Source organism: Moschus berezovskii, chromosome 6 (assembly GCF_049115385.1).
Source record: "Moschus berezovskii isolate FMDL1 chromosome 6, NW_MosBer_1.0, whole genome shotgun sequence".
Lineage (NCBI taxonomy): Eukaryota > Metazoa > Chordata > Mammalia > Artiodactyla > Moschidae > Moschus > Moschus berezovskii.
In genome coordinates this window covers 8,873,637-8,899,471 of record NC_142465.1, presented here as the reverse complement: position 1 = coordinate 8,899,471, position 25,835 = coordinate 8,873,637, and the positions used below count along the sequence as shown (strand labels likewise).

Genomic DNA, 25,835 nt, shown 5'->3' with positions numbered 1-25,835 from the left:
ATAACTATATGGCTAGGCTAAGTGCATAAGGTGCTCAAGTTTTCAGGACATCACAGGTGGGTCACTGCAGGTTCCCTGTGCCCCGAAGGAGGGGTGCAGAACGTGCTTCCTTCCCCATGGGGCACAGGAAGTTCCCCACTTGGATCAGGGACATGGCCTGCGTGTGGATTCATAGCTCTTCGTGGCCCAAGAGGCTCCTGACCTCTCCCCAAGTTTCCCCACCAGTGGCCTCCTTGGGATCAAAGGATCACCAGCTAGGGGCCTTGGGGCCCTGGGTCTCTTCCCAGGCCTCCTGCTTGACTAAGGTAGACTCCTTACTCGCCTCGGCGGAGAGTTTCAGAACTTGGCTGAAGCTCCTTCGCAGCTCCAGGTGCTTCTTCTGGGTCAACTCCCTGAGTTCCCTCATCAGGTCCAACGCCTTCGTGTTTTCTTCTTAGCTGCTGATGCCAAGTTATCCCAGCAGACGGCGTGTGGCCGTCCAGTCCCGCTGCAGCTCGTCTAAGAGCTGCCTGTCCCATCTGGGTGGGGGAATTGCACGGGCAGCTCGAGTCGCACGGTGCCCGGGGCCGTTGCGCACGCCTTGTCCTGTTCGGGAAGCGGCTGCCATGGCCTCAAAGGGGCTCAGCACCGCGACCAGTGTGTCCGGGACATCCGCCAGCTCCCTCTTCCTCTAGCAGAGGAGAAGTCTGAGCTTCAGCTCGTCAGTCTTTTTCTGGAGTTTCTCCTCTTTGCACATTATTTGCGGGTTCTTTTCTGCCTGTTCTTCGAATGTAGGCAGGTCGTTCTCCATTTTCACCGTCAGCAGGGTCAGAAGGAGCATCTAGGACCCCATCATTCCCATTGCTTTAGAGAGATCTGGGCTCTTTCTACTTGAGGCAGAAAATGATGACGACTCAGCTTTCTTTGACTTTTTTTTTTTCAATTGTGGAGTCTTTAGGGCTTCCCTTGTGGCTCAGCTGGTAAAGAATCTGCCTGCCATGCGAGGGACCTAGGTTCGATCCTGGAATTGGGAAGATCTCCTGGAGAAGGAAAAGGCCACCCACTCCAGTATCCTGGCCTGGAGAATCCCATGGACTGTATGGGCCATGGGGTCGCAAAGAGTCGGACAGACTGAGGGACTTTCACTTTCGGACCACACTTTTTAACATTAATGGCAGAGAGATCCAGGTCAGATGGGGCAGTGCCATGCCCTTCCAGCAAGGTAGACTGTGGGTTGCCTATGTCGACTCCACTGCCGTCTTTGCTCGTCTGGACTGGGCTGGGTTTTGTTCCACCTTCAGGCATCTTCCCACGGCCCTTAGCTGTGTTTGACTCTCTGCTGCCCCAGGGACTGTAGCCCGCCAGGCTCCTCTGTCCATGGAGTTTTCCAGGCAAGAATACTGGAGTGGGCTGCTATTTCTTACTCCAGGGAATCTTCCTGACCTAGAAATCGAACAGGAAACTCTACTTAATACTCTGTAATGACTTTGTGGGAAAAGAATCTAAAAAAGAGTGGCTCTATGTATATGTACAACTGATTCACTTTGTTGCACACCTGAAACACACCATTGTAAATCAACTGCTGCTTCTAAGTCACTTCAGTCGTGTCCGACTCTGTGCGACCCCAGAGATGGCAGCCCACCAGGCTCCCCCGTCCCTGGGATTTTCCAGGCAAGAACACTGGAGTGGGTTGCCATTTCCTTCTCCAATGTGTGAAAGTGAAAAGTGAAAGTGAAGTTGCTCAGTCGTGTCCGACCCTTAGTGATCCCATGGACTGCAGTCTACCAGGCTCCTCCATCCATGGGAGTTTCCAGGCAAGAGTACTGGAGTGGGTTGCCATTTCCTTCTCTGGTAAATCAACTATATTGCAATAAAAATTAATTAAAAAACAATAAAGTGGTCTCCCAAAAATGCCCTGTCCCTGGTCCCTAGAACCCGTGAATGTGATAAGATTTCTCTGCTTGTTATGTTACATTGCACAGTTGATCCTAAAATAAGGAGGTCATACAGGATTATCTGGTAGGTCCATTGTAATCACAGGAGCTCTTAGAAACAAAGCTTTCTTTGGCTGGTGGCAGATGAAGCCAAAGTAGGAGACAGGATAGTGGGAGAGATTAAAGACGCAGGGGAGCACTGGACACAGCATTGTTGGCTTTGAGGATGGAAAAATACTTGTGCCAAGGGATGTGGGCAGCCTTTAGGAAGTGAGAACTGCTCCTGGCTGACAGCTGGTAGGGGACCAGGGACTTCAGTCCTACAAGTACAAGGAAATAAATTCAGCCAATAGTTTGAATCAGGAAGTGAATTCTTCTCTAAAGCCACTAGATAACCTCCCAGCCTGAACACACCTTGATTTCAGTCTCTTGAGACCCTGATCAGAGAACCAGTGAAAGTGCATTTGGATTTCTAACCTGCAGAACCGTGAGGTGATAAATGGATGTTGCTATAAGCTGCTCAATTTGTGGTCTTTTGTTAGATAAACAGATAACCAATACATGTCCCCATTCGTATTTCCTAGAATCCTCATCTTCTACCTTGAAAGTGAAGTGAAAGTGTGAGTCTCTCAGTCATGTCTAAGTCTCTGTGACCCCGTGGTCTGTAACCCGCCAGGCTCCTCTGTCCATGAAATTCCCAGGCAAGAATACTAGAGTAGGTTGTGATTCCCTTCTCTAGGGTATCTTCCTGACCCAGGAATCAAACCTGGATCTCCTGCATTGCAAGTGGATTCTTAACTGTCTGAACCACCAGGGAAGCCCCTTAAATTAGAACCCAGCATGACCTGGGTTTACTTGTGGGTTATCCCACTTTTGTGCTACCTTAACACCTGGTCATGTCCCATTGTTTTGTCCTTGGCTGCTCATTACTTGTTTCTTCCATTGGGTTATAAAGCCCTTAAGGAGAATAGTGTGTCTCATTGTTGAAACTTCTGTGCATATCCCAGGGCCTTGATATATAGGGAGTTCTCAACCAACACTTGAATGAAAATGAGATATTAACCTATTCCCAGAATGGTAGTTAGCATCCATGGATGCTTTTATTGTTAATGTGGATTATAAAAGAGACTTTTAATGACTTTCTTAAAAAAAAAATCTCATAATCAGAAACCTTGCCATCAAGGAAAACCACTGGTTGAAATGTAAAAGAGAAAATTTAAGCTCTGACTACATTTCTAGCAAGCAGAGTGTTTATGGTAATTTGATCAATTAATGTTTTTTCCAAAGCACTGTAGCATCAGGAAGCAAAATAACATTACCTATTACATACTAAAAACCAAGTTGCAGGGCTAGCATAGCTATGTGACTTTTTAGGAGCAACCATTCTTACTAATTTTTATTGTCTTCGGTGCAGGGTATTCAGTTGTTATATTTTCTGGTTCCCAATAACCAAAACTGTTTTGACTCCATTTTTAAGTTTCAAAAAACTTTAAAAAATGTCTGTTAGTTGAAAGGTGAACATAAGACTTATGGGAAATCCAGATTCTTTTTATTGGCCTAGAGTTGATGTGAAGACGTGGGGACAGAGCTGAAGTAGTATAATGGAGTCTGAAGTGACATGAGACTAAGATTAGAACTGGAATCATTGTTGTGAAGGGTCAAAATTATACCAGATGCTGGAGTTGAAAGAGTGAAGTGGTAATGGGAAAAGAAATATCAAGATCAATAGCTAAAAACAGAACAGGACTAAGGTTTTGAATGGCAGACTGGTGCTTGGTATATATCTTAAGAGTGAGTATTCTGTGTGGACATGGAGCATATTAGTTATGTCCTAGGAAGCTCAAGTCCTAAACATGTATTAGCTAGTCCTGAAACTGTGTGTGTGTGTGTGTGTGTGTGTAAGGTGAAAGACAGGTAATTCATGGAAAGGTGTCCATGCAAGTTGGAGCTGAGTGAGAAGATGTTTTTGAATGAAAAAACAAATTGTATACAGATACAAGTTGATTTCTGCTTCCTATAGTGAGTTCTTCAGCTTTTTTCTAAACAAATTACTCTTGACAAACTCGTGGACTAGAAGGAATCTTTTTGATGTGAAGTGTTATTTTCTGCTGTGGGAAAAAGAAGGTCTTTGGTAAAACTAGGGATGTGACTCTTGGGCTCAATTCAGGAAAGTATATACCCCGGCAGCATAGCTCTCTCTAACACTGCTCGGTCGGTGTTCAGACTATTCTGTTACCTGAGTAGTAGTCTACAGTGCTTCAGACCTGATGTTGAAACTTTTGAGGTTATCTCTGTAAATAATAAAGTCCCATCCTGTAGACTTCACCTCAATGTGTGTTATGTCTAGTTGGAAAATTTATGGACATTGCACAACTTTCTTTTCTCCCTTTGGGTTTCTTCCAATACCAGTTCATGGCCCATTTCTCGCTTAAAACATAGTTGGAAGGAGCTGAGTTTAGTTTTAATTGCAAAAATTGGTGCTTTCATGGGTAAACTTCACCGATATTATTGATCAGATGGAACTGTTTATATTCCTGATAAGAAGTTAGGTTCCATTAGGAGCCAGTGACGTGAGAGCTTTAGCTGGAACTTTGAAATCTCTTAGGTCCTAGGAATAGGCTCAACAAGCCAGATATTGGTCTTTTTCTCTCTGGGTGCAGGGTTCATTTTTTATTTGTGCCAGAAGTTGTTCTTTGGTGTTTTAAATTCATGCTATCATGCTTTGATTATAGTAAGAACTTCATTGCCGATAATTATTGATGAAGGGGATGATGGCGAGGTAATCTCATGAGACCAGGTGCCTTAACAGGCCTTCAGCTTTGTTCCCCATTCCCACTCAACCCAGCATGACTTTCTCCTCGTGTTTTCTATGTTATCAAGGTCTCAGATCATTAAAGAGAAATGCAAATTAAAAAAAAAGCTTACCAGAAATTGTCCAGTGCCTGACTTCATAAAGTAACTGTCTTGTGGGATCCTGGGGCACCTCACCGTGTCTGATCAGACACTTTTCACTGGAGACAAATCTTTCAGGTAGAATTAGTCTGTGCATGGTCGGTAACTGAAAGCATTGCTAGGGAATCTTAATACTTTGCTTTTGTGTTATTATTTACTGTAATATGCAAAATTTAACCACTTCAGTGTCCAATCTAAAAGGTAATCCACCATTTGCCAAATACTGTGTTAAATGCTGAAAACAGATCAGTAAAGAAAACAGACAAGTTCTCATAGCACTTACATTTTAATCAGAAAGACAGGCTGTAATTAAATAAAGCAAGAGATAAGTACTTTTAAGATAAAAAAGAAACCACTGTGAAGCAGAGGGGTTAGTCACTAAAGCATTGTGAATTTCTAAAGTGAAGTGAAGTTGCTCAGTTGTGTCTGACTCTTTGCAACCCCATGGACTGTAGCCTACCAGGTTCCTCTGTCCATGGAATTTTCCAGGCAAAAGTACTGGAGTGGGTTGCCATTTCCTTCTCCAGGGGATCTTCCCAACCCAGGGATCGAACCCGGGTCTTCTTCATTGCAGGCAGACGCTTTACCATCTGAGCCACCAGTGAATTCCTAAGAAGGTGGGTAATAATATATCTATGATAATCATAATAAAATAAGGTACAGTAGTAGGGCATATGGCTACAGACCTTTTGAGAAATTGCTGTTTACTACAATGGCTTGCTTTTTCCTTCAGCTTTTCCTTTCATTCTTTTTTAAAGTTTTCCTATTTATCTTAAGAATTGATCCGGGGGGAGGGAAGAAGATGGTGGAGGAATAGGACGGGGAGACCACTTTCTCCCCCACAAATTCATCAAAAGAACATTTGAACACTGAGTAAATTCCACAGAACAACTTCTGAATTCCGTCAGAGGACAGCAGGCACCCAGAAAAGCAGCCCATTGTCTTCGAAAGGAGGTAGGAAAAAACATTAAAGAATTGATCCAATCTAATTTCCTTCACTTATGTAGGCGATGCAATTGTGGCTCAGAGAAGTTACCTGACTTACTCTGGGTTTTGCAGCTAGTTACAGATAACTGTAAGTAGCTAGTGCTCACCCCTGTGGATTTCTAATGAGTGGTGCATCTCTGTGCTTTTAATTGATAGAATTCCAAATCTGGACTTTTATGGTCTCAGTAACACGTCTCCTTCACAGTAGTCTTTTTTAATATTAATAGTACTTACCACTTGCTTTATTTAATTATTGCCTGTCTTTCTAATTAAAATATAAATGCTATGAGAGTATCTATTTTCTATACTGATGTATCTCAGGATACCCTGATATATCACAAGTTCTCCGGGCTCCAGGGCTTAACCTTCTATTTAATACCTAATTACGATTTACAGGCCCCCTTTGCACTCCCAAATTGTCAAGAAGTCTAGCCTTTAAATGGCTCTCAAGTCTGGCTTAGTGTTCTAGGTTTTTCTGTGGGTGGACTCTGGAGGTTTCACAACTGCTTCTCCAGGCTGCTGAGAATCTCTCAGTGTGGACACAGTTCACTTTCTCAGCCCTTCTAAGACCAGGCTACCTAGTTTACAAAACTTTAGCAATGATTTGAGGATGACAGAAGAGAATTACTCTGCAGAAAAGGAAAAGTAACCTGAAAGCTAGCTATCACTAGAGTTCATTGGTCAAGTCACTCAAAAGAGGTCTCTTACTGTTCTCTTAATCTTTCAGACTTCCTCTAAACCCAGTCCTGCTACCATGTTACAGGGACCAGTTTAACAAATCCCATGGACAGAGGAACCTCTCAGGCTACAGTCCGTGGGGTCGCAAAGAATCAGACACGACTGAACACGTGTGCCTTACCACACAGTGGCCTGTGACCTTGTCTTTCCTGCCTGGCCTAATGGTCCAGGCCATCAGGTCTTCATTGGCTCTAGAGAGTTATGGAAGTCCCTTCTTCTCCCAGAGAGCACTTTAGACCACTTGGATGACAACCTTTGACGAAATCGTACAGAGCAGTTTATTCTTCATGGTCTCACGTTTTCCATTCTGGACTTGACGTTAGGCTTTCTTTTCATGTAATCAAATGCTCTAAGAATTTTATCCAAGACAAAAGAGGATCCCTTGCCCACCCACTATGAATGATGCCTCCACTTCCGGCTAAATTTTAAAAATATAAAACTAGCAGAAACAACTCGTTGGCATCTTTGAAATAACTATCTTACATACTTAACAACCAGCTATCAAAATTTCAGCCTTACCACATCAGGTTTCTGAATAGCTTCTTATATAACCTCTAGAAATTCTCCGCTTCTTCTGGGCTAGTTGCCTTCTGTCACCATCTTCAAAACTGGTTTCAAAACCCAATCATTTTGGAAGCCCAGTTAGCGCACATCCTTTTAATCAACACTTTATTCTTGGCACTTACGTGTTCAGTTTGTGTGAGGACATTTTGCCACATTTCATCATTTGTACATGAGGAGAAGGGGACAACCGAGAATGAGATGGCTGGATGGCATCACTGACTCTGTGGACATGAGTTTGGGTGAACTCCGGGAGTTGGTGATGGACAGGGAGGCCTGGCGTGCTGTGATTCATGGGGTTGCGGAGAGTCGGACACGACTGAGCGACTGAACTGAACTGAACTGAACTGAACTGATTCTCCCAGTTAGAACAAAGAACACAAACGCTTTAAAGACAGATACTTTGTTTTAAGAACCCCTCTCTCTCTGTTTGACGACAATGCCTATTTAGTATTCAACAAATACAACATAGTCTTATCAGACTGCAACCTACTGTTTACCCCAAACACTGCCAAAGGCCTTGTTAGATTTGTTACTCCTTCTGTCGTTACCGTGTCTTTCATTTCACCTTCCTACTGAATTTGTCCCAAGTTCAGTAGCTACTGCTTTTCATATGGATTTGGCCATGCCATCCAAGTAAAGTGCCATTCAAGTTTAATCTCACTTGACATGAGAAAATGTAATCTTCAAATTTCATACTATGATTTTCCATTGCATAACCCAAGGGGGAAATAGCATGCTGAAATTCCAGAGAGGGAACTGAAGTCAGGGTGTCACATCAGCAGTGCCTTTTCTAGGTAGGGGAGTGCTGGTGGTCTTAACTGGCAGTGCGTGCATGCTCAGTCTACGTCCAACTCTTGGTCACACCATGGACTGTAGCCCTCCTGGCTCCTCTGTCCATCGGATTTTCCAGGCAAGGATATTGGAGTGAGTTGCCATTTCCAGCACTGGGAGTCCTCCTGATCCAGGATTAAACCCATGTCTCCCGCATCTCCTGCACTGCAGGCAGATTCTTTACTGTTGAACCACTATGGAAGTCTAACAAGACAAAGTGTGAAAGTGAAAGTCGCTCAGTCGTGTCCGACTCTTTCCAACCATTGTCTATACAGTCCATGGAATTCTCCAGGGCAGAATACTGGAGTGGGTAGCCTTTCCCTTCTCCGGGGATCTTCCCAACCCAGGAGTTGAACCGGGGTCTCTTGCATTGCAGGTGGATTCTTTACCAGCTGAGATTTCAGGGAACGGGGCAGAGGGAACTGTAATTAGAGGTTGAAAAGGCGGTGGAGGGAAGCGTTAAGTGCAAAAGGAGAACACTTACTGGTGGGTCTTCCTGAGAGAAGGAAGATGAGCTAGGGAAGGGAAGCTGAGAAGCCTGGGCCACTGTAGCCTCAGACCCCACTGTGGCCTGTAAAACACCCGACACGCAAGGTGGAGGCGGAGAGATGGAGTCAAGGAGTGAGGACTAAATTTCGCAGGTCCACACTGAGATGGAGAAGTAGCTGAACTCAGTGTCTGTGTTATTGAAAATTTTTAAGTCAATAAAATAAAATGGTAATATATCTAATAAATGTCCTTACCCACCCAAGTGCTTAGCCCCACTCTACCTTTTTTGAATACCATGTAAAAATTCAAGGAACTTTGATTTTCCAGTGTTTGGATTCATAATTATGCTATTTGATAGTTATATTACTTACTCTTAGGTTTTTCTTATAAGAAGGATAGATCTCTCTGATTAGGAATAAACAAAATTAATTCACGATAGAAATCTAAGACCTACACATCTACAGTGGTTTTAGTGTTAAGCAAAACTACTTCTCTGGGTGTCAAAACATGTTCTATGCATAATTGATGCAATTGACACATAGCTAACAGAATCCAGAGATCTATTTAGAGCCAAATATTTTAGGTTCTGGCTTTCCCTGGTGGCTCAGTGGTAAAGAATCCACCTGCAATGCAGGAGACATGGGTTTGATCCCTGGGTCAGGAAGATCCCCTGGAAGGAGGGCTCGGCAACCCACTCCAGTACTCTTGCCTGGAGAATCCCATGGACAGAGGAAGCCTGGTGGGCTGCGGTCCATGGGGTCACAAAGAGTCAGATACAACTGAAGCGATGGAGCATGCTTGCATCTTAGGTTCCAACCCCACCTCTCCTCTTACTTAACTTAGTCATGTAAGTTGCTTAGCCTCTTGAAGTCTCATTTCCCATTTTAAATGAGACTGGTGATAAAAGTATTTATCTTATAGGAATGCTGAGAGTTTAAAATGAGTCAATATTTATAAAGGCTCATAGAAGAATGCCTGGCATACAGTGCCAAATAAATGTTCATTATTATTTTAATTATACTCCTATTGTCTTCTTTTGCAGTGAATTCATGTTTGAGGTGCTTAAAGGTGTAGAGTTCATTGTTAATCAACTTTACAAATACAAAAGCTGAACTTTCTTTTTCTTAAGAATATATGTGTATGTCCTATGGCTGATTTATGTTGATGTTTGACAGAAAACAACAAAATTCTGTAAAGCAATTATCCTTTAATTAAAACAATAGATTAAAAAAAAAAAAAAAGAATGTATGCCCAGCAGTGGGATTGCTGGATCGTATGGGAGTTCTATTTCCAGTTTTTTAAGGAATCTCCACATTGTTCTCCTTAGTGGCTGTACTAGTTTGCATTCCCACCAACAGTGTAAGAGGGTTCCCTTTTCTCCACACCCTCTCCAGCATTTATTGCTTGTAGACTTTTGGATAGCAGCCATTCTGATCGGCGTGAAATGGTACCTTGTTGTGGTTTTGATTTGCATTTCTCTGATTATGAGTGATGTTGAGCATCTTTTCATGTGTTTGTTAGCCATCTGTGTGTCTTCTTTGGGGAAATGTCTGTTTAGTTCTTTGGCCCATTTTTTGATTGGGTCATTTATTTTTCTGGAATTGAGCTGCATGAGCTGCTTGTATATTTGAGATTAATTCTTTGTCAGTTGCTTCGTTTGCTATTATTTTCTCCCATTCTGGAGGCTGTCTTTTCACCTTGCTTATAGTTTCCTTCTTTGTGCAAGAGCTTTTAAGTTTAATTAGGTCCCATTTGTTTATTTTTGCTTTTATTTTCATTACTCTGAGAGGTGGATCATAGAGGATCCTGCTGTGATTTACTGCTGCTGCTGCTGCTGCTGAGTCACTTCAGTCGTGTCTGACTCTGTGTGACCCCATAGACGGAAGCCCACCAGGCTCCCCCATCCCTGGGATTCTCCAGGCAAGAACACTGGAGTGGGTTGCCATTTCCTTCTCCAATAGAAACCAGAATTGAAAGAGACATGTGTACACCAGTGTTCATCTCAGCACTGTTTACAATAGCCGGGACATGGAAGCAACCTAGATGTCCATCAGCAGACAAATGGATAAGAAAGCTGTGGTACCTATACACAATGGAATATCACTCAGCTATTAAAAAGAATGCATTTGAACCAGTTCTAATGAGGTGGATGAAACTGGAGCCTATTATACAGAGTTAAGTAAGTCAGAAAGAAAAACCCCAATACAGTATATTAATGCATATAAGTGGAATTTAGAAAGTTGGTAACGATGACCCTATATGCGAGATAGCAAAAGAGACCCAGATGTAAAGAACAGACTTTTGGACTCTGTGGGAGAAGGCGAGGGTGGGATGATTTGAGAGAATAGCATTGAAACATGTATATTATCATATGTGAAACAGAGCGCCAGTCCAGGTTTGATGCATGAGACAGGTTTCTCAGGGCTGGTGCACTGGGACGACCCAGAGGGATGGGATGGGGAGGGAGGTGGGAGGGGGGTTCAGAGTGGGGAACACATGTACACCCGTGACTGATTCATGTCAATGTATGGCAAAACCACTGTAAAATAATTAGCCTCCAATTAAATAAATTTAAAAAAATGTGTATGTGACGCACATGTGGGTGCATGTGTGTATATGTATTTGTGCACATGTATATGGTGATGTTTAAGTGTGTGCTTGTTTATTTTCACAATACTCAATAATGGATTGAATTTTCTTTTTCGGTAATTCTGCAAATATTCTACTCATGGGGCAAGTTCTTTCTCAAATTAACCACCAGGGATAGAATGTAATTCAAATGTGGGAGCAATTGCAGAGAAGGTGTGAGCCCACAGACTTCCTTTTATATTAGGGCCAAAGGAACAATTTGATTTTCTCTTTGTTATGTTTCAAATGCATCTCAAACTGTACTGGGAATATCACTGTAAAATAAAGAGGCTCTTGCAATTCAGCACCTCCTACACACAGCTAATTAAACAGAATGAGAGGCAAGGAGCAGACAAGAATCAAGCTCATAAATATTGCACGCTTTTATTAATAACATACAAATGAACTTAATTAAAGCTGCCTTTTCTATGAGTAACAATCTCACACACAGTTTGTTCCCTTGTCCAGGGAGTGAGTGGAAGTGTCCCGGAATTTTAATATGAGGAGATTCCTTTTGACTTAACAGACTTCTCTAGTCTCTGTTTTTTAGTCTTTCAGAAAAACTGTAGCTATTTTCCCAGTTTCTAGGATCCCAGTGATGAAATGAAAGCCCTGCTTTCCTGTGAGCTCTAGATAAGTCTTGCCACTTAAAACCTTTCAAATCAAATCCGTATAATTCACAAAGGTCCCATTTGGGTCTCTGTATATCATCTAGTCTCACTGACCTGTTGTTGTACTGACTCAGATTTGTGATTATATATCTTCCTGTGATTATTTTTATTTTATTTTTTAAAATTTTGTTTTTGGCTGCACTGGGTCTTTTTTGGTGTGCGAGGGCTTTCTCTAGTTGCAGTGACAGGGGGCTATTCTCTAGTTATGGTGTGTGGGCTTCTTCTTGCAGTGGTTTCTTTTGTTGTAGAGCATGGGCTCTAGGGTGTTTGGACTTCAATTCTAGCCTGGGCTTAGTGGAAATTTCCTGGATCAGGGATTGAACTTGTGTCACCTGCCACTCCTGTCCCCTGCATTGGCCGGCATATTCTTAACCACTGAACCACCAGGGAAGTCCCTGTGACTGTTTTTAAAAAGTCTACTTGCCTCCCTAGGTACAAGCTCCTGAGACCAAGGACTCGGTGTCTCTTGTTCACATTTCCTTTCCAATGCTAAGCTCCCCTCTGATGTATGGTTGGTTCTTTGTGATTTGCTGTGTGTGTGTTAGGATTTTGTAACTGATTCTTCTTTTTGTAATTGCAAAATAATTGACACACAATGCAATTTAAAATTTGAAGTGGATATTTTCATGTGTTTTGACAAACATATGGAGTCATGTAACTTTTACCAGGATCAAGATAAAGAACAGTTCCATCACTTTTAAAGTTCTCTCCTTCCTCTGTGCCATCAGTCCCTTACTTTGCTTTCATCCCCAGCTCCTGGAAATCAGTTTGTTTCCTGTTCCTATAGTGCTGCCTTTTCTGGAATATCATATAAATGGGCTCATACAGTGGGTAGTCTTTTGTGCCTGTCTTCTTTCCCTTAGCATAATGCTTTTGAAATCCATCTGTGTTGTTTTGTATATTAGTAATTTGCTCCTTTTTAAAACTGCGAAGAAATAGATTCTTAATAATTATTTGTTGACTATGTAAAAAGGAATACAGATCGAGAAGAAACATCTGCTAACAGATTAATTGAGAAATTGTAATCATCTTTATCCAAAGGAATTGCTGATTGCCTGGATAATATGTCAATTATCCTTTAATGGTAATCGTAGGTTTTAATACTAGGTCTTTTTTTTATCTTTAGATTTCTTAATGGAGTAGTTTTCCAGGAAAATTAGAATATTTAAGTACGATCCCAAGTGGAAATGAAGTCATTTTCTGTTTCTGTGTTACCGTGGACTTAACATCTGGATATTGTTCCATGAAATCTCCAGCGAGGTACCTGCCATACACGTGAGGGAGGCTCATGTCTTCAGTGTAGATTATTGGGCACTGAACTTTCAAAGTAAAAATTTAATGTTTCAACTAAAAAGGTGTGATCATAATTATTTTATTTGGATGTTTGAGAGGAGAATTTAAAATAGATTGTTTGCCAAAGCTTAGCCTTAGAAAAATAAAAAATTAATATTGGATCCTTCCTAAAAATTTTATCTTGAATCCTTGAAGAGTATTTTCCTCAAACTTTCATGGATCATAACAAGGAGAACTTTGATATTTTGAAGAGTGCTGAATCACTGAGATGAGAAGAAAATCAGGTCTGTCTTTTCTAATGACATAAAAGGTCAAGGAGAGACAAATGTAAAAGAGAGGGTGAGATGAAGAATGAGACGTGTAGTCTGTAAATTAGTCAGGTGATTTAGCCTCTTGTGACAGTGATATTCTCTGATAAAATTGGGGTAAGTCAGGAAATCCTGCCTATCTCTCAGGTTGCTGATTTTTCTTTCTTTCTTTCTTTTTTTTCTTTTTTTACATTTTCAGTGTTATTACAAATGCAGCTAGCAACTACATTCTCTTAGATTGCCTACTCTTCCTAGAGACAGTCCTGTATGATATCTGAACATGTTGTCCTCTTCTCTAACTCAGCAGTAGAAATCACTGTGGGGAAAATTCTTCATTTACTTGTTTGCATAAATGTCTCCATCAGCACATAGGAATCTTTTTCTTAATTTTTATTTTCAGTACATTAAATTTACTCATAAAAACATTCTAAAAATGTACAAGTTTTCCTTTCCAACAAAGTATAATAAAACATATTAGTATGTTTTATTATAAACAGAATACTTGACATCTACAATTCAAAATCAAATTAGCAGAATATTGAACATTTGCAAAACTGTATCTTTTTGAAGTATAAAGTTACATGCAATTTTGTAGAATTGACATAAAAGGATGGGAGAATTTTCCTTCATTCCTAAAAAGAAAATATGTCCAATGGAAGCTGTGAAGATTCTTGAGTACAAGAGGAAGAAACTATAGAAATCTTGTTATTTAAAAAAAAAGAAATTGGTTTTAACTGAAAAAGGATATGTGACAATATACAAGTTAGTCTGTGGAATTCTCTGCATTTGGTATGGTAATTTTCCTAGTATCTTTCCTATTTACTTATTATCTACCAGGCACTGTGCTAAGAGCGTGACATGCATTATCTCATTTAACCTTCACTACAGACATTACTTTGCCAACGAAGGTCCGTCTAGTCAAGGCAATGGTTTTTCCCGTGGTCATGTATGGATGTGAGTTGGACTGTGAAGAAGGCTGACCGCCGAAGAATCGATGCTTTTGAACTGTGGTGTTGGAGAAGACTCTTGAGAGTCCCTTGCACTGCAAGGAGATCCAACCAGTCCATTCTAGAGGAGATCAATCCTGGATGTTCATTGGAGGGACTGATGCTAAAGCTGAAACTGCAATACTTTGGCCACCTCATGCGACGAGTTGACTCACTGGAAAAGACTCTGATGCTGGGAAAGGTTGGGGGCGGGAGGAGAAGGGGACGACGGAGAATGAGATGGCTGGATGGCATCACCGACTCTGTGGACATGAGTTTGAGTGAACTCCGGGAGTTGGTGATGGACAGGGAGGCCTGGCGTGCTGTGATTCATGGGGTCGCAAAGAGTCGGACACGACTGAGCGACTGAACTGAACTGAACTGAACAGTTCATTGGAGGGACTGATGCTAAAGCTGAAACTGCAATACTTTGGCCACCTCATGCGACGAGTTGACTCACTGGAAAAGACTCTGATGCTGGGAAAGGTTGGGGGCGGGAGGAGAAGGGGACGACGGAGAATGAGATGGCTGGGTGGCATCACTGACTCTGTGGACATGAGTTTGGGTGTACTCCGGGAGTTGGTGATGGATGGGGAGGCCTGGTGTGCTGTGATTCATGGGGTCGCGGAGAGTCGGACACAACTGAGCGACTGAACTGAACTGAACTGAACTGAACAGTTCTCTATAAATGACAGAAATGGTAGAGGCCTAGTAGACACTGAAGAGATCAAGAAGAGATGGAAAGAATACACAGAACTGTACAAAAAAGATCTTAATGAACTGATAACTATGATGGTGTGGTCAATCACCTGGAACCAGACATTCTGGAGAGCAAAGTCAAGTGGGCCTTAGGAACCACTGCTGTTAATAAAACTAGTGGATCTGATGGAATTCCAGAACTATTCCAAACCCTAAAGGATGATGCCATGAAGGTGATGCATTCAATATGTCAGCAAATCTGGAAGAACCAGCAGTGACCACAGAACTGGAAAAGGTCAATCCTCATCTCAATTTCCAAGAAGGGTGGTACTAAAGAACGTGCTAACTGTTGAACAGTTGCACTCATCTCCCATGCTACTAAGGTCATGCTTAAAATCTTGCATGCTAGGTAGGCTTCAGAATTATGTGAACCAAGAACTCCCAGATGTCCAAGGTGGGTTTAGAAAAGGAAGAGGAACCATAGATCAAATTGCCAACATTTGCTGGATCACAGAGAAAGCTCGGGAATTCCAGAAAAACACCAACCTCTGTTTCATTGACTATGCTAAAGCCTTTGACTGTGTGGATCATAACAAACTGTGGAAAGCTCTTAAAGAGATGGGAATACCAGACCATCTTACCTGTCTCCTGAGAAACCTATATGTGGGTCAAGAAGCAATAGTTCGAACCCTGTATAGAACAACTGATTGATTCAAGCTTGAGAAAGGAGTAAGGCAGGGCTGCCTGCTGTCACCCTGTTTGTTTAACCTATACACTGAGCAGATCATAAGAAATGCTGGGCTGGATGAGTTACAAGCTGGAATCAAGATAGGCAGGAGAAACATCATTAACCTCAGATATGTGGATGATACCACTCTAACAGCAGAAAATGAAGAGGAAATAAAGAGCCCTCTTGATGAGGGTGAGGTAGGAGAGTGAAAGAGCTGGCTTATAACTAAATATTAAAAAAACTAAGATCATGGCATCTGGCCCCATTACTTCATGGAAAACAGAAGGGGAAAAGGTGGAAGCAGTGACAGATTTCCTCTTGGGTTCTAAAATCGCTGTAGATATTGACTACAGCCATGAAATCAGAATATTATTGCTTCTTGGCAGGAAATCTATGCTAAACCTAGACAGTGTGTTGAAAACCAGAGACATCACTCTGCCAGCAAAGGTCCATATAGTCAAGGCTGTGGTCTTCCTCGTGGTCATGTATGGTTGTGAAAGCTGGACCGTAAAGAAGGCAGAATGTCAAAGAATTGATGCCTTTGAACTGTGGTGCTAGAGAAGACTCCTGAAAGTCCCTTGGACAGCCAGGAGATCCAACCAGTCAGTTTAAAGGGAAATCAACTCTGAAAACTCGTTGGAAGGACTGATGCTGAAGTTGAAGCTACAGTATTTTGGTTGTCTGATGTGAACAGCTGACTCATTGGAAAAGTCCCTGATGCTGGGAAGAGTAAGGGCAGAAAGACAAGAGGGCATCAGAGGATGAGATGACTGTATGGCATCACTGGTGTAATGGACATGACCTTGGGCAAACTCTGGGAGATGATGAGTAACAGGGAGGCCTGATGTGCTGCTGTCCATGAGGTCACAGAGAACTGGACGCAATCGGGTGACTGAACAACAACAGCAGCAACAAGACGCAGAACTCCAAGGTGGATAAAGTATTGGCTATATTTCATAGATGAGGAAACTGGAGTTTCCCTTTTCTTACTGGTTTTCTGTCTGGTTGTTCAAGTTTTAGCTGGCTTTCATCATTACCATTATTGTGAGGCTGTTGGTTTTCAAAGCTACTTCAGGGCTATGGCAAGTGGAATGGGAATAGGGCAAATTAAAACTCCAGAAAGTTTGCTATTCTTATTCAGTTCAGTTCAGTTCAGTCGCTCAGTCGTATCCGACTCTCTGCGACCCCATGAATCACAGCACGCCAGGCCTCCCTGTCCATCACCAACTCCCACAGTTCACTCAAACTCATGTCCACAGAGTCGGTGATGCCATCCAGCCATCTCATTCTCTGTTGTCCCTTTCTCCTCCTGCCCCCAACCTTTCCCAGCATCAGAGTCTTTTCCAGTGAGTCAACTCGTCGCATGAGGTGGCCAAAGTATTGCAGTTTCAGCTTTAGCATCAGTCCTTCCAATGAACACCCAGGATTGATCTCCTTTAGAATGGACTGGTTGGATCTCCTTGCAGTCCAAGGGACTCTCAAGAGTCTTCTCCAACACCACAGTTCAAAAGCATCGATTCTTCGGTGATCAGCTTTCTTCACAGTCCAACTCTCACATCCATACATGACCACGGGAAAAACCATAGCCTTGACTAGACAGACCTTGGTTTGCAAAGTAATGTCTCTGCTTTTTAATATACTATCAAGGTTGGTCATAATTTTCCTTCCAAGGAGTAAGCGTCTTTTAATTTCATGGCTGCAATCAGCATCCGCAGTGATTTTGGAGCCCCCCCAAAATAAAGTCTGACACTGTTTCTTATTAAGATTCAGCAATTTTTTGTTGTTGAATAACTGATCTCTGCAGACTGTTGTTAGCCTTTTGCTAATTTTCAGAGTTCTGAAAATGTTTGGTTTTGATAAAGTGTTTCCATGTTCTCTTTAAAGCAGATTTTGGAGCTTCTTATTTCACCAATCCCGCTAATGTCCTAGGAACTGATAGTTCTTAGCATTAGAGATGATGGCTCATTTGAACCATTTCTTTAACAAAATTTCAAAAATGCATTGTAAATATACAAATACATTGTGAATAAGGTGGAATGGATCAGAATGTGATTGAGGACCATCTCCATCAGAACACCTGGAACTTTATTAAGATGCAAATTACTGTACCACCTCAATCGTATTAAACCATCTTCTCTAGAGAGAGTACGCTAACCCTGTATTTTCACAAACTCCCAGGTGACTGATGTATATGTGCAAACTAAAATTGAAAATCACTTCCATATGGTGTTACAATTGACATAATTCAGTGTTCAGATACTAGATATTGAGTTGCAAGATTGATTTCAAATAACATCTTAAAATTCAGCAACAGGAATTTTGGCAGGTAACCACTTTCTTTCGTGTTTACATTTATCAGTGATATTTCAACATTGCCTCTGCATAAGAATATCATGAAAATATCTAAGAGTTGGGCTATTAAGCATCTACTGTCTGCTGGGTGTTCAGGGCTTTCACTTTGTCATTTCATTTTCAAAGGTCTGACGTTTTATCTTTAAAGGTTTAGAATTTCTCCAGGGTCATATGGTTAACAAAATGGAAGAATCAAGATTTAAAAGGAGTATCCCTGACGCGAAATTCCATGCTTTTTCTCCTTTACTTTCCTGATTCTCTGAAGCTACAACTCTATTAGATATTTCTTTCTTGAGCATAATGATTATTTTGCCAGTAGATTTACATCCCTATTCATTTCAATTCTTTAAAAAAAACACACACAAAAACTTCAGGACATTCAATGTCTTTCTTATCTCTGTATTGCAGTTGAACATGTCTTAGTCTGAAAGTTATGGAATAATTGGCAAATAGAGTGACTTGTTTGGCACAGACGTGAAATGTGGTATGCAGGAGCAAGGAGGTAAAATGATTTGGAACTTCTGTGTGGGCCGAGGGCTGAATTTAACAGCAGCCCTAAAATGAAGGTGAAAGAAAGGAATTGAGGCCCTTAAGCAAACCAAATCAAATTAGTTCAAAGAAAAGGAAATGACTTTCCAGATTAATAGAGGTGAGCTGGCCTGTACATGCTGAACACCCTCATATTTTTCAATGACTATATGTCATTTTCTCAAGGCTGTGGGCAATGGGTGTATATTTTAAAAGATGATTTCAGAAGAACAAGTTTTCTCATTGAGCTGGTCAGCATTTTCTGATGTTGCAGTGCTCTTTCTCAGAACTGTGGATTGGGTTCACCATGTGTCAAAAAGACAGCGCATGGCACAGAGGGGTGCCCTGTAGCCCCAGGCAGGACCTGGAAAATTGGCTGGCCTGACTTTTAGAGCTGGCAGCTTATTTTTGATCTCACTGTGTGTCTGTACAAAATTCCTCAGGTCATTTATGTAGCAGAGTACTTGAGAGAAGCCCGGCTGTGTTAAATTAATTTTGTATTCTGCGTTTTATTAGATTCGTTCATATACAGGTTTGTATTTCTTAGTAGATGCTAATTATTAGATAAATACACTCAGAACTCTTTGAAAACAGGGACTGTTTCTCTTTCAGCCTTGTCATATCAAAATCTAACACAATGTTTTCAAGCTTAATAGGCACTCAGGGTGTTTGGGGAAGGAATAAAACGGAATCAACGAGAAGCAGATTAGGAAATTGTTTATCTCATCTGTTCTCACTGTATTGCTATATTTGAAAATAGATTAAAATAGAGATAATAATTCAGTAAGTATAAGGGTAAAGAATAACAATAAAAAACATCCCTGTACCATTTAGTGTAAGAAAAGGAATGTTGCAGTTAACTTTGAAGTCTCGAGTCCAAACTCTTCCTCCTTCACTGTGTGCCCCTACCCCGGCCCACCAGGGGTGACTACTGTTCTAAACTTTGAGTGTTATCATTCAGTCTGGTTGCTTTTACATGAGAAATAAGTGTGCCTGTTATTATTAAAACATTGCTTTTTTGTGTGGAAAGGATAAGATTAATTTCTGTTTAAAGCAACAATGATCATAGTTGACGGGCTAAAAGTCCATAAGGGGGAGATAATAAAGGTCACACAGGCTCATCTGCTCAAAATATATTCAAATCTTGAGTTTCCATAACCTTTCATCACAGGAGTAAATAATATGGGAATTTCAGGTTCCTTAGTGGGGAGAGTGAAGGAGAGATTTTTGGCAGGGGGCTGTTCTAGTGTCCATATATATTCCCGCTGAACCTCACATGCTGCTCCTGTTAATAAGACTCTTCAGTGACTGGAGACACATTGCTTCTGAGAAGTATGAACCTGCAGTATGGAGAAACATGGCCACAGTTTCTATTATTTAAATTTCTGCTCCTTGTAGATTCATTGATTGTGACAGCATCCTCACCACCTTGTAGATTTAAAAGGCTTGAGATTTTTTAGAAGCCAGGCTAGATAAATCAAAGCAGCTTTCCCACAGAAGAAGATGAAAGGTGTGATTTGTAGCTTCTTTACAGTGAAGAGAGAGTGAGAGAAAAGTCTCTCTTATAAGAACCTGATTGACTTCTTTGGGGACTTTCCAGAAGGAGGAAGAGTTGCTCTTGTTTTTCTTTCCTTTAGGCTGGAGTTACTACGTTTTCATGGACCTTTTTCTCTGAGGAGGCCAAGTTGTTTTTTCTTTGCTCATCAAGAGGTAATCTTTACAATACCCTCCAGAGTGGGCCTGTCAATTAGGTCTGCCGCTGAATGAATATTATCCAATTTTCCAATACCTTGTTATTGGAGATGGGGTGTCAGTGTTCTGGTTATTATCTTGACAGCATTAATACATTTGTTTTATTCATGTTACATTAGTTTTATTCATATAGTGCATTCATGAGCATTTCAGTTCAGTTCAGTTGCTCAGTTGTGTCCAGCTCTTTGCGACCTCATGAATCACAGCACGCCAGGCCTCCCTGTCCATCACCAACTCCCAGAGTTCACTCAAACTCATGTCCATCGAGTTGGTGATGCCATCCAGCCATCTCATTCTTTGTCGTCCCCTTCTCCTTCTGCCCCCAATCCCTCCCAGCATCAGTCTTTTCCAGTGAGTCAACTCTTCGCATGAGGTGGCCAAAGTATTGGAGCTTCAGCTTTAGCATCAGTCCTTCCAATAAACACTCAGGACTGATCTCCTTTAGAATGGACTGGTTGGGTCTCATGAGCACTTAGTGTGTGCTAAATGCTGCAAGTCGGACACGACTGAGCGACTTCACTTTCACTTTCACACATTGGAGAAGGAAATGGCAACCCACTCCAGTGTTCTTGCCTGGAGAATCCCAGGGACGGGGGGAGCCTGGTGGGCTTCCGTCTATGGGGTCACACAGAGTCGGACACGACTGAAGTGACTTAGCAGTAGCAGCAGCAAATGCTGCAAGCAAGCAGTGTGTAGAATGGATACAGTCTCTGTCTTCAAGAAGTTTAATGGTCTTTCATGGGAGGCAGGCATGAATTCCAATTCCATTCAGTGCCATGAAAGAAAAGTATACTCCATTTTGCTAAGGTTCATGAAGATGAACCTTCTTTCCATCTGCTTCATTTTTCCTTGTGGGGGGACTTCACTTACAGCAGTGCTCCTGGCTTCTTTGAGTTGGCCTGGGCTCACTTAGCCTTCCCTCCCTCTGCCTCTGGGGTGAACCTGTCTCCTCGGAGACTCTGCCTCTGTGTGGAAGGTAAGTTTTGGGCCTTCCGGGTTTCCAGCACTGCCCTGACTGCTCATTTTTGTCACAGCGTGCAGTTGAGACCGGGTGAGCCACTGCTGTGCCATGCCTGTGCTCTGGCCCACTCTTTGTTCGCGCTATGCTAATACTCGGTCCTCGTCTGCTTGACTGCATTGTTTCTGAGCTAATTCAGAATTTCAGTGGGACAGAAGATGCTATTATCGGTTTCTTCACACTTCAACGCTAAGCATCAAACTTGATCCATAGGCTGAAAAAGTCTAAGTTCTAGACCAGGGGTTCTCAGACTCTGCTTCTCAGAGGAAGAAGGACTGGAGTGGCCGGGCAGGGCTGACTCCATTCGCAACAGCTTCAGTGGGAACGGATTTCCATGGGTCTATTTTATATGGTAGGCTTGCACACATACATTTTGAGGTTAGATGTATGGCTTTCAAACATCTTAGGCCACAATCCATACTGTGTGTAATTGCATTTCATATTATAGGTACTCATATTTTAAATGCATGTGTATACACACCTTAGCATCTCCATTCCATTCCTCTCCGTTCTAATTCAGTCCATTCAGTTCTTTCAGTTTTATACCACTAGAAAGAAGAGGTTGGTTAAAACTCACTGAATTGGTTCTACCACACTCGTGACATGAAATTTGAAAAATTCTTCATCAGACTCTGTTCACATTGCCAAAAGGATGTTCTCTGATCTCTTGTTTGACCTTCTGCTGATGGCATCTCTCTGTGACTCATTCCTTTTGAAGTTTAATATAGTATTTGTTTTCTGAATCCATATAAATCAGAGTTAAACTCATTATGAAATTATGGTCCCAACTGAGAAAGTATTTTTTCACTGTTGTTATTATTGCTGAGATTTTCACTAATACCAAAATGATATAGTACACTCCAAATCTGGCAAACATTACTACGTTTTTCTCCTAAGGCTCATTTTAAACCATATTATTATTACTGGCCTGTTTTGTTTTGTTTAATGGGGTAATTTTCTATCACATCACAGTTGTAAACAAAGCTGACAAAAATTCTCAAGTTCATAGAATTTATACTCGCCTGGAATGTTTCTTTTCCACTAAAATATTCATAGGACTCCTATTTTAGGCTGAATTATTTATGTGAACTTATTCATCACCAGCACCCCACTTTTGACAGTATGACATCCAAAAAATGGCTCCGTAATGGGGATGCGGAGGGCAGGATCATTTTGGTGCGAAAGCTTGAGTCTGGGTGTTTCAGGTTTGGGCGGAGCGTGAGAAAGGGAGCTAGGCCATTCGGTGACCTTGGGCACAGGAAGGGCAAGGCGTCCAGAGGGATATGAAATGCTCTGAAATAAAGTACGAGGGCGTCAATAACAGGGCTTTCCTGATGTAGCTTCATACCAGCCTTGTCCTCTGCTCTGTGAAAAGCGTGTTAGTCGCTCAGTCATGTCTGACTCTTTGCAACCGCATGGACTATAGCCCACCAGGCTCCTCTGTCCACGGAATTCTCCAGACAAGAATACTGGAGTGGGTTGCCATTTCCCTCTCTAGGGGATCTTCCTGACCCAGGGATGGAACCCAGATCTCCTGTATTGCAGGCAGATGCTTTACCGTCTGAGCCACCAGGGAAGCTCTGGTCGAGTCTGTGAAGCTGACTTCAAAGCCATAAACACTGCAAAGTCAACCCCTTACTTAACTTTTGTCTCCACACTTGGACATCTATTTCAGAGAGCTTCTGATGAGGTGCAAGTGGTTCACCCCCAGATGGAGGAGGAGGAACGTGCTGCCTGACAAAGCTTGGCCTCCCTGGATGTCAGGGTCTGAGTCCTCTCTTCTGCCTCCCTCCGGTTGCTGCTCGTCTGCTTTCAGAGGTGGTAGGCGTAGGCAAACACAGGCGCTTTCTGCATGGGCAGCAAGGCCTCTCCTTCAGAGTCAGGCTCTCCCTGGATGTCACTGGCTGGTAACCACAGAGTGAAGACTGAATCAAGTGAATTGTGGCTCTCTGCCCACCACTCACTGACTTTACTCCGCTTCCCCACTGTTGATGATACAACCCAAGTGAGCCTTTAGTTTCTTCCTGCTGCTTTCAAATTGCTGCAGGCTTTCTGACTTGCCATTTTGAGATGTCATGGAAATAACACTTGCCTACCATCAGCGCACCTGGCTTGGTGTCCAGATTTTGCCTCCAGTGTACTGTGTACAACATTTAACCTCCTGTGCCTTGTTTCAAATAGAGATCCTAGTTCCTAATATTGGCTTAGCTTTGTGGTTCTTATCTCAGGAATTTATTCTAGGTGGAAAGCAGAAAATGCTTAAATGAAACTCAAGGCTCTGTGTTAAAATCCTAAGCAGCTGAAGAGTATCCTGGAAGGGGTAAGAAGTGGGGAGAGGCAGTTAGGCTGCAAGGTGAGATTTCTGGCAACTGGGGAACAGAGAGAGATGTCCTGCCTTCAGAACTTGTGTTCTGCACAGGAGGTGACAGGTCTTCCCTGGTGGCTCAGACAGTAAAGAATCCACCAGCAATGCAGGAGATGTGGGTTCAATCCCTAGGTTGGGAAGATCCCCTGGAGAAGGAAATGGCTACCCACTCTAGTATTCTTGCCTGGAGAATCCCATGGACAGAGGAGTCTGGTGAGGTACAGTCCATGCTGTCGCAGAGTTGGATACAACTGAGTGGCTGACACCTTTCACTTCCAGGACGTGACAAGATCTCTGGAAGGAAGTATGATATACAGTGCAGGCACCCTTAGATGGCTTGGATTCTACGACTCATGTTTCCAGTTCACTTGAGATTTCCAGTTTCAGCAAAGAAGCTGCAGAGCCTGGAACAATGAGTGACCTAGCTGTAGCCAGTGTGGACTCGTGTCTGACAACCTGAGGTATTCCCCACCTTGGAGACAGGCAAGACCCCAGGGCTTTCTACCTTTATAGGAGAGAGTCCCAAGAAGGCCTAGGGCTTCACATCTTCAAAGTCCAATAGGAGTGGGACTTGGAGTCAGAATTCAACTGATTTTTATAAAGAATTAAAATAGCTAATGTACAGTTTTTTACGGGCTTCTCTGATGGCTCAGCGGGTAAAGAGTCCACCTGCAATGCAGATGTCACAGGAGATGCAGGTTCAACCCCTGGGTTGGGAAGATTCCCCTGGAGGAGGAAATGACAACCCACTCCAGTATTCTTGCCTGGAGAATCCCACGGACAGAGGAGCCTGGTGGGCTACAGTTTAAAGGGTTGCAAAAAGTTGGACATGATTGAGCGACTAAGCATATTACCTAATTTTTTTATTATACGTCCTCAAGTGAAGGGACTGTGGCTTATGCTCTAAGCTGTGTCACTGTGTTTACTGAGTGAAATCCCTTGGAAAACCCTGTAGTTTCATTCTGTGCACATGGAACTTCTCTGCCGGGAACCCTGGGGGGCCTTGAGAACTCCAGGCCAGGTTGGACAAAGCAGGATGAGTAGCTGGAGGCTGGGAAGCCTGCCTGTGGCTGTGAGTGCCCGGGGCAGGTCCAGGCAGGCTGGGAAAGCCCATCAATGAGGAATCAACCACCGGAGGCGGCGCCGGGGTAACACTCAGCACCACTTCATTAGCTGAAGCCAGTAGGGACTGTTGGGCTCCGAGGGCTTCCTCAGCCCCAAGTTCACGTCTGCTTTCCTGCCCGAGGCCACCAGACGTCCCTGCTCTGCCAGAGAGACGGGAGCCCGGGGCCAACATTTCTCTCTCTCTGCTGTGGTTTCCTGCAAACGGAGACTTTGCCTTGGCTCGGAGTTCTCCCATGCTTCACAGCTCCCACTCAGTCATGGAAAGAGGAAAACGTGCCTAAAAATGACGATCATCAGGGCGCGCAGAGTGCGGCAGAGTGCGGCGGAGTGCGCCGCCCCTCACGGGAGGCGCTGAAGTCTGCCCCTGCGGCTCCGAGGACTCGGCGGCGGCGCGCGCGCCAGAAGGGCCCTTCAGGGTCTTCAGAGCCTCTGGTTCTTGGTGCCTGTCTGAGCCGTCTTTGCAGGGCAGGGGCTCCTTGCCTGCCAGTTACTGAGGTCAGCACAAGAGAGCAGCTTTCGGGGAAATAGGACGACGAAGAAGAAAATGTATTTTTTGAGCCTCGCCCATGCTGTCTGGATGCCTGGAGACTGCCGTGGTCCCTGAGCCACCTTTCCTAAATAATAGCCGCTTGTCTGAGATCTCACTCTCTCTTCCTCATCAAAACTGACACATCCGTCCTCCAGGGAAGGACGCTCATCTGATAAGTGAATTCACGGTAAAATACAGAGGAAGATGGTTTAGAATGACCTGTTATACTGAATATGGAACATTGTTTCAAATTGTGGTTAAAAAACGCATTTCACAAAATTTACCGTCTGAAGCATCTTATTTTTGTTGGTGGTTCTGGGCCTTCACTGATACTCGCGGGCTTTCTCTAGCTGCAGCATGTGGGCTTCTCATCGCGG

At 42.9% G+C, this 25,835-nt stretch overlaps 1 pseudogene; it reads right to left on the bottom strand.

The window, feature by feature from the left end:
* Positions 1-41: 41 nt before the first annotated feature.
* On the bottom strand, positions 42-25,164 carry LOC129537103 (HAUS augmin-like complex subunit 8; annotated as a pseudogene).
* Positions 25,165-25,835: the final 671 nt, after the last annotated feature.